The following is a 12,052-nucleotide window of genomic DNA, read 5'->3' as shown; positions in this document are numbered from 1 at the left end:
AGCAACGTGGGTGAAGCCAAGCAATCCAATGCTTCACTCAGAAATTGCCTTGGCAAGGAATTGATACCAATGATCTTAAGTGAAGATGGGTAATAGACTAACCTGTCGCAGAAGGACACCCCAACATCACTAGGGTGAGTAAGTTAGAGATGGGCATTTGTATGAATATCCACAGCACCCGTCCGGCCCAGACCGCCACGTAACGGGGAGATCCAGACTATCAGACTCGTCTGCCATGCCAGGGACGGAGTAGGATGCCCATCTGTTTCGCTACCACCAGCTCCCCAAGAAAGGGTGTGTGTCTATCCACAGAACAGTACCAAATAGCAGCGTAATAGTCTATTACTGCAACATTTTACTAGACAGGGCTGTTGCAGCCATGTTGGTCCCAGGATATTTGAGAGACAAGGCGGGTCTGGTCATATCGTTCACCGGACCAGCTTCTGACGGGGAGAAAGACGTACTGCCCAGAGCTCTTCTCCCGGTCCAGGAAAGGCCTAGCAAAGTTTGGAATGGATGCTCCCCGCCTTGCCTTGTGAATGCGGTGGACGGGTTTCCTGGTAGGACTCAGAGGTGGGCTCCGGCGTGATCGCTTTGGGAAAAGGGTTCACCCCCAGGAGACAGGGTGTTTTTCTCCTAGACTAGCCCAACGTGGTATCGGTTCTGTGTTCCTGAGATTGGCCGGTATCGTTTGGTACAGATGCCCCCCTCCCCCCCCAAAATGTTGTCAGCACCCCAAAACTCTGCATCACCATTGGGCCCCGTATGCTAAGGCTCATAGGCCTCAAATTTGACCATAAAGCCTCAAACGACAGGCCTGGGGAGTCCTTAAGATACTGTTAAATGAAAAGCTAAGTTCCCTCTCTGGGCTACAGTCCCCTCTCCTGTATCACAGCCCCAGGGTACCCCCAGTTCTGAGACATCCCTGCATCCCTCTGCTGTATCACAGCCCCAGGGTATCCCCAGATCTGAGACACCCCTGTGCCCCCCCTACCTTATCACAGCCCCTGGGAACCCCCAGCTCTGAGACACCCCTGCCTGCCCTCTGCTGTATCACAGCCCTCGGGTACCACCAGATCTGATACACTGTGTCTCCCGCTGCTGTATCACAGCCCCCGGATGCCCCCAGATCTGAGACACCCCTTTGTCCCCTCTGCTGCATCAGAGCACATGGGTACCCCAATATCTGAGACCCCACTGTCATTCTCTGCTGTATCACAGCCCCTGGGAACCCCCAGCTCTGAGACACCCCCATCTCCCTCTGCTGTATCACAGTCCCCGGGTACCCCTAGATCTGAGGCACCCCTGCATTCCCTCTGCTTTAATCACAGCACACGTGAACCCCCAGATCTGAGACACCCCTGCCTCTCCTCTGCTGTTTCAAACCCCTGGGTATCCCCAGATCTGAGACACCCCTTGGTCTCCCCAGATGTGAGTGTGATGAAGTGGGGGGGTTTCTTGTTTTTCCTTTGCTTTTCCCATGGTTTACATGCAGACGGGGTGGGACTCAGTTTCCCTGGGTGTTACTGGTTTAACGAGGTGAGGGGAGAGGGAGTTTGTTCTTACAGAGGACCAGAGAGGGCACTTGGGACCCCAGTCAATGGCCTGGAGAATGGATACCCCAGCGACTGGTGACCGGGAGGCCCAGCTCAGGAGTCACAGCCGGTTCTGGCCAGTGGGAGGACAATGGGCTGTGAAGAGAGGACCCCGGTGACCTGACCAGCCGGTTCCAGCCAGAGAGGACAGAGGACAGAAGAGGGGAGACCAGGCCCAGGTGACCCTGTTTACCTGGATCGAAGACAAAGGACAGAGGCGGGACTTGGGGGAAGTGATATCAGATGCCCAGCTGGGAAGCAGGGGGGCTCTGGGCTGGAGAGGGGGAGCAGGCAGAGCCCACCTTGCTGCAGGGGAGACTGGGACGTGCTGGGCTGAGGGAGGCCAGGCCTGAGGCCCTGAGAGTTTCCTGTGCTGGGTTCAACCCTCAATAAACCCTCCTGTTTTACGCTGGCTGAGAGTCGCTCCGGGCTAGAGCAGTGGTCTCCAAACTTTTTTGATCGCGCAACCCTCTCAGTAAAAATATTTGAGCACGGCCCTCCCTGCCGTGCCGGCTCTACCATTTTTGCCAAAGCAAAAAAAAAAAAAAAGCGCTCTTCCTGCTGCGCACCCCCAAGGATCCTCTTGTGCACCCCCTGGGGTGCACACACCCCACTTTGGAGACCACTGGTCTAGATAACAGGTGGCATTATTCCCTCTGGGAGTGGAGGCCCCGGAGGTCCAGAGCGTGTGGACTCCCTGAGGGGGCCCATGGCAGAGACAGACGTGCTAAGGCTCAGAGAGGTGCGGCTCCAGGAGGTGGAGGGGCTTAACCCCCGAGAGAGAGTGGACCCCCGAGAAGGGCTGTCACTCTGAAAGGGGGTTCCCCCCACGGATCGCACGGGGCCACGAGTCAGCACGACTTGGGAGTCCGTGACAATATGAGACACCCCTGCCTCCCCTCTGCTGCATCACAACTCCTAGGAACCCCCAAATCTGAGAAACCCCTGTGTCCACTCTGCTGTATCATAGAGCCCAGGTAACCCCTGATCTCAGACACCCCTGTCTTCCCTACTGTATCAAAGCCCCTGGTTACCCCCAGATGCAAGACACACCTGTGTCCCCTCTGCTGTATCCCAACCCCAACGTATCCCCAGATGTGAGACACCCCTGCCTCCCCTCTGCTTTATCATAGCACCCGGGTATCCCCAGATGTGAGGCACACCTATGACCCCTGTGCTCTATCACAGCACCTGGTACCCCCAGACCTGGGACACCCCTGCCTCCCCTCTCCTGTATCATAGCCCCCAGGAACCCCCAGGCCTGAGACACCCCTGTCTTCCTGTGTTGTATCACAGCCACTGGGTACCTCTAGATCTGAGACATCCCTGTGTCCTCTCCGCTGTATTACAGCTTCCAGGAACCCCCAGAGCTGAGACACCCCTCTCTCCCCTCTGCTGTATCACAGCCCCAGGGACACCCATGAATCCCCTCTGCTGTATCACACTCCTGGGAACCCCGAGATTTGAGGCACCCGTGTCCCCTCCCTGCCCAGTTTGTGACTGTTAGTGGATGTGTGAATCTACAGCAGGTTATTAGTGAAGGGTGTGTGTGTGTGTTCTTGTGTTTGCATGGCTGGGGCAGTGCTGGGGGTCACTAGGTGTGTTTGTGTGTCACTGAGTTTGTGTTACTAAGTTTGTGTCCCTCTCACCCTGTTGTCGGTATTCACCTTCTTCAGGACGTGTGGAGAAGCTGTGAGGGTGAGCGGGAGGGTTATGGAAGTGTGTTACAGTGTGTTCGGGTGTGACTGTGTGTCAGCGTGTGTAGCTGTGAGGGTGTGTTATCGCATGTGTGAGTCTGTGTTTTTACAGGTGTGTTTTGGACCTCAGCATTTGTGTCTTTATGTCTGGGTGACAATCTGCATGTGTTGGAGTCTATGGGTGTGTGATGGTGTTTCTGGACCACTGTGCCTGTGTTTGTGCATAGCTCATTGTGTTCCTTTGTGTGCGTGTAGTTCCTTGTGCGTCTCTGTGCATTTGTGTGTGTTTGCACGTAGTTCATTGTGTCCGTGTGTGCGTAGTTCATTGTGTCCCTCTGTGTGTGTGTCTGTGTGTATTTTGTGTCCCTGTTTGTGTGTAGTTCTTGGTGTCCTTTTGTGTGTGTGTGTGTGTATATGTAGTTTGTTATGTTCCTGTGTGTGCGCGTGCATAGTTCATTGTGTCCCTGCGTGTGTGTACATATGCGTAGTTCATTGTGTTTGTGTGTGTGTGGTTTGTTGTGTCCCTGTGTGTGTGTAGTTCATGCTGTCCCTGTGTCTGTGTGTGTAGTTCATTGTGTCCCTGTATGTCTCTGTGTGTGTGTGTAGTTCATTGTGTGTGTGTGTGTGTGTGTGTGTGTAGTTCATTGTGTCCCCGTGTGTCTCTGCAGCAGGTGTCTGCCATTCACTCTCCATCTGTCTCTTTCATCCACCCTTTGTGTCTCAGCCTCCATGTCTCTCCCCTTCCCTCTCGCCCTGCACTCGTGCCCCCCAGGCCCACCTGACCCAGCGCAGCTCCTGCCTTGCCATGCACCCCATCACCCTCCTCTGGCATCTTCTCACCTCCCTGGCCCCGCCACGACCCTGCGCCTTCAACGCCCGGGCCACTGCATGCCCCCACCGCAGGGGGGTCCTAGCCCAGCCATGGCTGTGACACAGGCACTTCAGCTATCCCACAATGCACAGCCACCCATTGGCCACTTACCCATAATCCTCTGCTCCCCTTGCTCCCACAATGCCCCTGCATTCGCCAATTACCCATAAGCCATTGCTCCTGATTCCTGACAGAGCCACTAAGAAAGCGGAGATCCCAGAATGACCTCTGATTGGTCAATTACCCACAATCCCCTGCTCCAGGCAGAGTGGCTATGGGGCAGGCAGTCCCAGAATGCCCCCGACAGGGGCAATTACCCACAATCCCCGGCTCCTGACAGCATGGCTATGGGGCAATTACTCACAATCCCCTGCTCCTGGCAACATGGCTATGGGACAGGTGTTCCCAGAATGCCCCTGGCAGGGGCAATTACCCACAATCCCCTGTTCCTGGCCAGTAGAGGGGGGGTCTGGTTGAGGGGAGGTCCCCCCCAGCCTAGCTGCTCCGGTCACCCCATGGCTAACCCAGCATAGGGAGCCCTGCTTGTGCCAGTGAAAGGGGGCCCAACCCAGCAGTGCCCGGCTGCCACACCCTGGAAACCAGGCAGGGTCTGGGGCCCCGAGCCAGTCGCCCTATCACGGGCTGCAAAAGCGCAGGGGGCTGGTCCTAGCTGTGTGTGACATGCCCGTACCCACACCGCTGCGCAGCTCCCCGTGGGTTCTCCACACCCAGACGGGTTCCCTGGGGCGGCTACCTCGGGAAAGAGACGGGCCTGGGAAAACCTGGGTGGGTGGTGACCCTCATCCCTGCTCCCCTGTCAGAGCCGGGGAGAGAACCCAGGAGTCCTGGCTCCCAGCCCCCCTCACTCTAACCATTAGACCACACTCCCCTCCCAGACCTGAATTGTGGGGGGGGGAGGGAGAACCCAGGGATCCTGAGTCTCAGTGCCCCCCACCTCTAACCACTAGACCCCACTCCCCTCCCAGAGCCAGGGATAGAACCCAGGATTCCTGAGATGGGCTCCTTGGCCAGGTTGTTCTGTGTGGGTCCCCACTGACCCCCCACCCCACCCCGCACCCAGCAGTGGGGGGTGTTCCCTGGGGCCTGCTGATCCCTCAGGATCAGGCCCTGCCATGAACTCCCCCCCCCCCCTTCATCCGACAGCTTCCTGGAGCCCAAAGGATCCAGGCAGCCTGTGCTGTTTCCATGGCGACAGCTCCATGGAAACTGCAGGCCCATCCCCCACCTCATCTCTTCCCCCCCCATCCCCCTTCCCCTTCGGAGAGCGGGGGCAGGGGGGTACACACCCCAGCCCTGCCAACGCCCCCACTGGAGCTAATGGGCTTTCACAGGGCCCCGGGGGGTGGCAGGACAGCAGCAGGGCCCATCAGCCCCACACGCAGGGGTCAGAGCCAGCTCCTGAGCCCCACACGTCTGTCTGCCCATCCCCCGTCCCCACACCTCTGTCTGCCCATCCCCGTCCTCACACCTCTGTCTGCCCATCCCCACACGTCTGTCTGTCCGTCCTCCGTCCCCACTCCTCTGTCTGCCCATCCCCACACGTCTGCCTGTCCGTCCTCCGTCCCCACACCTATGTCTGCCCATCCCCACATGTCTGCCTGTCCGTCCTCCGTCCCCACACCTCTGTCTGCCCATCCCCACACCTCTGTCTGTCCATCCATCCATCCCTGTGTTTGTTTCTCTATTCATCCATCCCCCCACCTACCCCCCCCCACATCTGTCTGTCTGTCCATCCATCCATTCAGCCATCCATCCCCACCCCCCTCCATCCACCTCTCTGTCTAGCCCATGCCCCACACCGGGAGCGATTCCACCCCCCCACAGGGAGCTCACACCCGACGTGTGCACCATCCCTGGCCCAACTGTCTGGGCGTTAACCAGTCAGCTGCCGGGGGGCAAACACCCATTGACAGCAACAGCGGGACTAGTCCCTGAAGGAGAATTTAAGGAGGCTGCCGACTTCCAATGCCCGAAGTACATACACACCTGCACACTCCCATGCCCTGCCTCGCACAACCATTCACGCGCACACATCTGCACGCACACGCCTGTACACTCACCCACGGGCCCACACAGTCGTTCCCCAGCACTCACGGGTGCCCTAATGGACCACATGCAGCCCTCACGCCTGTACAACTGTTGACACACACGCACGCACAGACACTCCGCTGTGCACAACCGCTGACGCACGCACACACGGCTGCTCAGCCGTGCAGTCCTGGACACATGGACACTCCGCCGTGCACAATCACGGACACACGCACACTCTGCCGTGCACCCCGGTCCCAATCTCCGACAAGGACTCTGCAACCGACAGTAAGGCGATCACAGGGGAGGCGGGACGACTGTACTCCTCCGTCGGCCGTACACTTCAGCCCTGTATCTCGCCACCTAAACTTATAAGTGGTGCATAAAGCCACATCTTGGCAGCAGCAGGCCAAAGGCTAACAGTTCCCTAAACCGGCCAGAGACATTCTTTGTTTGCACATCCTCGGACAGAGATCCCACGTATGGCTTAGCTCATGTAGCCTATTGTACCGATTCTGCGGCTAAACAACAACCGGCCTACCCGTGTGCTTGGCTTTGTGTTCCCTTCAGGCCTCCTGGAACATGTGCCAGCTCGTACGCGACGGCCGGGTTACTGCTAGCTAAAGAAACTGGTTGACAGCTCAGCGTGCGTGTGTGTGTGAACCCATCTAAGGCTTGTTACCGGGAGACTCACTCACCCTAACAACCCAGGGGGGCTGTCGCCACCGAAAACAGGCCAAAGAAAACCCCAGCGAGCGAGCATCCCAGGATCCTTTGCAGTTAAGCTAACTTTAAGGGGAGCGGCATTTTACTGAGCCTTGTGCAGATTTCACCATGGCGGCAAGCGATGTTATAATGCTAGAACGTGACTGGTAACAGCTCCCCTAAAAGGGGGCTAAACATTGAGGTGTTGAGGCCGTTGGACACAAGGCAACGGAGAATGTCGAAATTAATCAAAGAGGCTGCACCAACAGAAGGAAATAGATCAGGCCTGGAACGATACCAAAGAGGAACGAGGATATAATTACCCTCAGCCGGGCCGCAGGCTGGCAGAGAACGACCATCGTCCAGGACTGTCGGTGCACCTGTCTTTGCCCACTGGCAATCAACACATCCAATCCAGGCGGATTTATCGAACAAATCCCACCTCTAAGCCCAGAGAAATGCCCAGTTATCAATGAATTGGTTATTGATTATCGGCAAGTGACCGATCATCGATGAGTCGCTCTTAACGGTCGTTGACACACAACACACGTGCAAGGGCGCACGCCCAGCCACCGGTGCACATTTCTAGGCATGTACACACGGCACCTGTTTCCTTAAAGAGGAATAAACATGTCAAAAGCCCGGAAGATGCGGCAACGAGGTTTTTTTTTTTTTTTTTTTTTTAAATGGCTCATCAGCTTCGTATGCTCCAGCCAGGAAAATACCAAAGAAGTCATCTTGCATCAGTTTGACTCAGGGTATGTAAGAGAGAGAGCGAGAGCGCATTAGATGGTGTGTGTGCGTTTGTGTCTGTGTGACAGAAAATGCCAATAGATCCTGCCCGGTATCTTTGCTGGAGGTCTTAAGCCGAGAATTACGAAGAGAAAAGCTGGATATATTCAGATGCTTTGGATTCGTATTAAAAATAACCACAACACACACACGCAATATGGGACACACACACACACCACTTCAGCAATGTATACACAAATTGTCTCACACGCACACACAAAGCGGAAACCACACACAACACCCCCACAAAGCACAGCTGCTGTGTGTCTCACACGCTGACACAAACTGGAGTGCACACATGGCCACCAGCCATGACACACACGCCCCAATAGTCATCACAAGCACAACACATGCATACACACGCACACCAAGTCATGCACACAAAAACCAACAGCAGCAGCACATGCACACCACCCCAAACCTTGACACACAATCAACACAAGCTTTCCTTGCACACAAGCACAGACAAACCAAAAGCAGTACACACACACAGAGTTAACACAAACCTTGACATACCCCCAACTCACACACACAATCAACAATAGCAGCACATACAATCAACACAAAGATTGACACACAACTGAATCCTCTCTCACACACACACTCGGCACAAACCATGACACACTACTATCACACATACACACAATCAACACATCCCTTGACACAATCCCAACTCTCACACACAACCAATACAAACCTTTACAAACACAACCAGCACAGACTGACACACAACTGGACTCTCTCACCCACATTCAGCACAACCTTTGACACAACCAAACACACATACAGACTCAACCCAACCCCCAGTTCACACATACAATCAGCACAAACCTTGACACACAGGCACACATGCTGTCTCTCACACACACACCCAACACAACCCTCAACAGCCACCCACCAACTCTCTCTCACACAACCCCTGACACACACAACTCACACACGTGCACAATCCTCGACACACAGCCCAACTCGCTCACACACACTCAACACAACCCTTGACACCTTCCCCCCACCAACTCTCACACAATCAGCACAAACCATGATGCACATACTGGCATTAGCGCATACACACACACACACAACCCAGCGTCCAGGCCAGCCTGCAATCAACAAGACACTCACACAAACGCAAGGCACCCATCCCGTGTGACACCCATCTCTTAGTGTACCCCCCTCTGCCGGAGGGGGGTACCCAAGAACTTAGCCCATGAAGGCATCAGCTGCTCTGAGGACACACACACACACACACTTACAGCTTCCCTCTGTGCTTAATTTGTAATGAAAGAGGTGCCAGGGCTAGGAACTGCAAGCCCAGAGGTGCCGGGGCTCAGCCCTGACCCAAGTTAAGCATTGCCCACCATCCCTCCCCTCTGCAGCGGCTCATGCCCCCCCCCCCCGAACGCGCCCATCCACACCCGGCTTCCCTTGAGGAAGGCGCCCAAGTGGGGGCCACACCGTAACTGGCACAGGTGGCAAATGGGGTGGAGTGGTGCCTTGGCACGGGGGCTCGCTCTTACCTCGATCCGCCGGTAGAAAAAAAGCTCCCGTTTACAAAACCCCAAGTGCCTTTACTTCTGCTTGGAAAAAAATCGCAGCTGCGGATGCAAAAAAGATTTTAAAAAAAATGGAGGAGGGGGGGGATGAAAGAGCCGGTGCCCAGCACCCCCAATTCGTGCCCGGCGCCCCCTCGTCTAGCCCCGGCTTGGACAGAGGCCAGTGCCTCACCCCTCCCACCCCTCTTTTTCCCTACAAAAAAAAATCTTTCCGCACTTTCTATTAACCCCCCCCCAAAATTCTTGGCTGGGGAGGGGAAGCCAGCGGGTGAATTAGACAGTCTGCTGGGGCTATGCCATTGGCTGGCCAGCCTTGGGATGGGGAGGGGGGAGAGGATTTCCATTGGTGGAGGCTGCCCAATGGGTGGGTAATTACAGCCCCCCCCCCCGAGCTCTTTTTTCCCAATCCCTGGAAATCCCCCCCTCTGCTCTGCTCTCTGCTCCCCCCACCCTGGGAAGCGGGTGTGTGTGGGGGGAAAGGTTTCATTAACAAAAAGGGTGAACTCCCAGCTTCTGATTGGCTGAGGAGCAGGATGCAGGAGCACCTGATTGGCTGAAGTGGGTTGTCCGTCTCCATCCTTTTTGCAGCATTCGGTTGGGAAGGGGAGGCTGGGGGGCTGGTGGCTGGTTTAGCTTAAAGGGGTGGGGTGGATTGGGGGGAGGGGGAAGAGAGAGAAGGAGACTCTGGGGGGGTGTCAATAGATTGAGAGAGAAGCAAGCAAGTAAATGGGGGTGAAGAGACAGCAAGCAAGCTGCCCATGACCCTGTAACTTTTGGGGTGTCTCACTAACTCCCCTCCCAAGGCCCCCATGGGACGCCTCATCCACAGGGATGGCTCCTCCTCACAAATTAACCCTGGGCCCATGATTAAAGAAAAAGAAGCTGAGTCGCAGACTGCAGAGAAGGGGCTAGACAGACCCCCTGAGCCGCAGCCGAGTGGAAAGGCGGGACAAGCGTGGTGGGGAGGGGGCTGGAACTCGGGGGAGCTTGTCAAACTCACGCCCTAGCTATTTTGGGGAGATGTTGAGTTTGGCCGACGAAGGCATGACATTTTGATGGAAAAAAAAAACCCCTAAAAACCCTAGACTGCTAGAAAATGACCCTAGCCCATGCTCCGTGGACTAAAAACTGGCTAACTGATAGATCTCAGAATATAGCTGCAAATAGGGAATTGTCATGCAGTGGGTCTGTTTCCCGAGGTGGGGGGTCCCTCGGGGCTCAGTCCTGGGCCCTCTGCTGTTCAACATTTTTATCAACGGCCTGGAAGAAAACGTACGCTCACCACAGATGAGTTTTGTACGACGACTGGGGGAAGTAACCAATGCAGCGGGTGGGTCGGCGATTCAGAGCAACCGGGCGCAAGCAAACAATGGGCATTTTAATACAGGAAAAGGCCAACACGTCCACCTAGGAGCAAAGGACGTCGGCCACGCTTACAGGCTGGGGGACTCTCTCCTGGGCAGGAGCGACTCTGAGAAACGTTGGGACACCAATCAGCTGACCCTGAGCTCCCCAGGCAATGCTGAGGCCGGAGGGCTAACATGATCCTGGGATGCGCAAACAGGGGCATCTCGAGTCAGTGCAGAGAGGCTATTGGGCCTCTGGATTTAGCCCGGATGTGCCCAGTTCTGGCGCCAACCGTGCAAGAAAGACGGCGATAAATTGGAGCAGGTTTACAGAAGAGCTATGAGAACGACTGGAGCAATGGACTTCAGGAGCCCAAGCTAGAAAAGGTTAAGGGGTGACTCGATCTCAGTCTTCACGGGGAACAAATAGTGAATAATGGGCTCTTTGTCTAGCAGAATCGGAGTTGAAGCTAGGCCAACTCTGCCTGGAAATCAGGTGCAAATTTTGAGTCATGCAAGTAATTCACCATGGGGACACTTTCCCAAGGACTGCGGTGGATTCTCCAGCCCCGGCCATTTTTAAATCAAGACCGGCTGTTTTTCTAACCGCTCTGCGCTGGGAATTATTCAGGGCCGGTCTCTGGTCTGGACAATCCAGGGGGTCAGATGGGATAGTCACAAGGGGTCCCTTGTGAAGAAGAAACTGAGGCACAGAGAAAGGAAGCGACTTGCCCAAGGTCACCCAAAGGAGAAGTGAGAATAAAATCCAATGTCCGGAGTGCCAGCCCAGGGCTCTTCCCACTAGCCCACACTGCCTGTAGCCCAAGAAGAACCCAACTTCTTAGCTAAAGCTCACTTCTTCGGATGCATAGAATGGAACACACAGACAGGAGATATTTATACATACAGAGAACATGAAAAGGTGGAAGTATGCATACCAACAGGCAGAGTCTAATCAATTGAGATGAGCTATCGTTAGCAGGAGGAAAAAAAACTTTTTGAAGTGATAATTAAGATGGCCTATAGAAGGTGTGAGGAGAACTTAACATAGGGAAATAGATTCAATTGGTGTAATGACCCAACCATTCCCAGACTGGGAATGGTTGGGTCATTACACCTGGGAATGGTTGGGTCATTACACCAATTGAATCTATTTCCCTATGTTAAGTTCTCCTCACACCTTCTATGGGTCATCTTAATTATCACTTCAAAAAGTTTTTTTTTCCTCCTGCTAAGGATAGCTCATCTCAATTGATTAGACTCTGCCTGTTGGTATGCATACTTCCACCTTTTCATGTTCTCTGTATGTATAAATATCTCCTGTCTGTGTGTTCCATTCTATGCATCCGAAGAAGTGCGCTTTAGCTCACGAAAGCTCATGCTAAAATAAATTTGTTAGTCTTTAAAGTGCCACAAGTACTCCTGGTTTTTTTGCGGATACAGA

Source organism: Mauremys mutica, chromosome 15 (genome assembly GCF_020497125.1).
Source record: "Mauremys mutica isolate MM-2020 ecotype Southern chromosome 15, ASM2049712v1, whole genome shotgun sequence".
Classification (NCBI taxonomy): Eukaryota; Metazoa; Chordata; order Testudines; family Geoemydidae; genus Mauremys; species Mauremys mutica.
This window is presented reverse-complemented; position numbering follows the sequence as displayed.